This window comes from Crotalus tigris, unplaced genomic scaffold (assembly GCF_016545835.1).
Source record: "Crotalus tigris isolate CLP2741 ecotype Arizona unplaced genomic scaffold, ASM1654583v1 scf7180000020451.2329072775:788845, whole genome shotgun sequence".
Classification (NCBI taxonomy): Eukaryota; Metazoa; Chordata; class Lepidosauria; order Squamata; family Viperidae; genus Crotalus; species Crotalus tigris.
The window spans coordinates 382119-385000 of NW_024098027.1; the positions used below are offsets into that span (position 1 = coordinate 382119).

General features: G+C 42.4%; 1 long non-coding RNA gene across 1 annotated transcript in view; it reads right to left on the bottom strand.

Moving 5' to 3' along the window:
* Positions 1–272: 272 nt before the first annotated feature.
* Positions 273–2882, bottom strand: part of LOC120318782 — a 6359-nt gene continuing 3749 nt past the window's right edge. Inside the window, exon 3 of the long non-coding RNA XR_005559588.1 lies at positions 273–580. This is a non-coding gene — a long non-coding RNA (uncharacterized LOC120318782). The remainder of the gene's footprint in view (positions 581–2882) is intronic.

Genomic DNA, 2882 nt, shown 5'->3' on the forward strand with positions numbered 1-2882 from the left:
GCAGTGCTGGTTGCTGAAGGCAACCGTTGCAAAATACTTCATGGGATCATGTTCTGTTGGTATTTCCAGTGACTAATTCCTTGTTTTGCATTGTGTTTTGTGTGGACAATTTCCTCCATTTGGATTGTGTTTTGTTGCTTTCGTTTTTGGACCATTTGGCAGGTTTGTTACCAATATTAAAAGGTTTTTTGTTTTCTTCTGAGTCTCTAGACTATTTCTCAAAAGGGGTTTTGTCCTTGTGCATTTAACAAGGATGGCTATAGGCTGGGACAGAACAGTGAGGTCCTGCTTATTGAAATAGCTTCTACTACTTTTGACAGCATTCTCACATTCTTTAAAGATTGAAACATCCTGAGTTCAGAACTGCTGGAAAAAAAATGTATCCTGAAATTTACATTTCCCCAAAGGGTAAGCAAAAATATCTACAGTGTTCCTTGTTATATTTACCTAGGTTTTATTTTGTTATTACTTTTGACTTGTACATCCAGCTGTAGTTTTGAATCTAAACCTTGTGTGTGAAGTGTTTTCAAACTCTGCCATGGCCGGGAGGAAGCACTTGATGTTGCTTGCCTTGATTCAGCTGTCAGAAAACAATTTAATGAAATTCAGGGAAATGTCAGTCACCCATATACATCAGAGGTGTTATTCGCTTAAAACGTAGCTTTTTTGCTCCCGTTCACAGCAATGGTGTTTTTTTTAGCTTTGGTGAAAACTAGCCAAGGACATTAGAAATGAAAGCATCGGACAACTCTTAAACCATTAATAGAGACAAACTCAGCTCATGAGAGTAGCTATTTTAAATCCATCAAGAGATGAATGCCTTCAGTTCTGCTTCCAAATATAAATTGCATACATTGTTGTTATTAGTTGCGAAGTCATGTCCGACCCATCGCAAACCCATAGACAACGTTCCTCCAGGCCTTCCTGTCCTCTACCATCTTCTGGAGTCCATTTAAGCTCACACCTACTGCTTCAGTGACTCCATCCAGCCATCTCATTCTCTGTCTCCCCTTCTTCTCTTGCCCTCAATCTTTCCCAGCATTAGGCTCTTCTCCAGTGAGTCCTTCCTTCTCATTAGGTGGCCAAAGTACTTGAGTTTCAACTTCAGGATCTGGCCTTCTAAAGAGCAGTCGGGGTTGATCTCCTCTAGGACTGACCAGTTTGATCGCCTTGCAGTCCAGGGGTCTCGCAATATCCTGACTTTAAATTTGGGAGACCACAGCTTTATACATACTGAATGGTTAAAGATGATAAAGGCTGTGTTTTTTTTTTTTTTTTTTTTTGCCCTGTTAACAAAGCCATTGTGGTCCTACTTACAGTGAGTCAATCAAATTAAACAAAAATTCTTTAGAAGCTTCGTTTCTTACAGAGATAGCTGTAAAACAAAACAAAACTAAACAAGTTGCCCCCCCCATACGTTCTTCAAATTATCTATGCAAAAGTTGTTCCTAGGCTATATCACTCAGAATACCTTCATAAGACCGACTCTGTAAACAGCTAAGTAGATAATAAAGTAATGGTGATTTTTAATTGTCCAGCTCTTAATAGTTATATATTGAACACGAGTGTGTGTGTGTGTGTGTGTGTGTGTGTGTGTGTAGAAAAAAAATAGGAGCTTTTGAGAAATCTTCAGAAATATTAAGGGAAATGGGGAAAAATTCCTTATACCAGCTAAGAAATGGTTATGTTTATCAGAGCATAACCTTCCTTCCTTCCTTCCTTCCTTCCTTCCTTCCTTCCTTCCTTCCTTCCTTCCTTCCTTCCTTCCTTCCATACAGTGGTTAAAATGCAGCATTGCAGGCTAATTCTGCCCATAGCCAGGAGTTTGATCCTGACCAGCTCAAGGTTGACTCAGTCTTCCATCCTTCTGAGGTCAGTAAAATGAGGACATGGATTGTTGAGGACAATATATAGGGTCACATTCTTGAACAGCGGGTTGGACTAGAAGACCGCCAACGTCCCTTCCAGCTCTATTCTGATTGAGTAAAATACTCAGGGGCTAGAGATAGCAATGATAATCCACTCCAACGAGGTTCTTCAGTGTCATGCCAAGCTCTACCATGCCAGAACAGCAAGTGGAAAAGAAAGAGCTACTTATTTCTTTGTTTCTTTAACGTTAGATTTTTCCAATTATGTTAAAGTTGGGGAGCAGGCAGTTCCTACAACTGGTTCAACATAACTTTCTGCTGAATGACTGAGGAAATTCTGGATTGTCTTCTCCTCAATCCAGTATCTCTGGCTTTAAAAATGGGGTAGAGGTAGACATAGGTCAGGGGTAGGCAACTTTGGCTCTTTTATGACTCGTGGACTTCAACTCTCAATCCCATTGGGCAGATAGTTCGTCCCTCTCTCTCTCCCTCCGTCCCTCCTTCTCTCTCTCTCTTTCTGACCTCTGCCTCTGCCTATGTCAGGGGTAGGCAACCTTGGCTCTTTTATGACTCGTGGACTTCAACTCCCAGAATTCCTGAGCCAGCATGGCTCAGCTTGGAAACCTCTTCCTTCCCCTCAGCATGGCTGGCTCGGGAATTCTGGGAGTTGAAGTCCACGAGTCATAAAAGAGCCCAGGTTGCCTACCCCTGATATAGGCAGATGCAGAGGTCAGAAAGAGATAGAGAGAGAGAGGGACGGAGGGAGAGGGAGAGGGACAAACTGTCTGCCCAATGGGATTGACCCACCCCACTCAATCAAGAAGAAAGGGCCTACTGCAGATCCCATCAGTCATGGAATTTCAGCTGGGGAGCGTCTAGGAGAAGAGCCGTTTCTGTTATGGCCCCTGCCCCTTGGACCATCTTGCTGGTGGACCTTGAAAGTAAGGGATCTTAAGACTTTGCTCTGCATCTCACTGTATTCTAAAACTGCAGTTAAGTATATCAGTACATCCC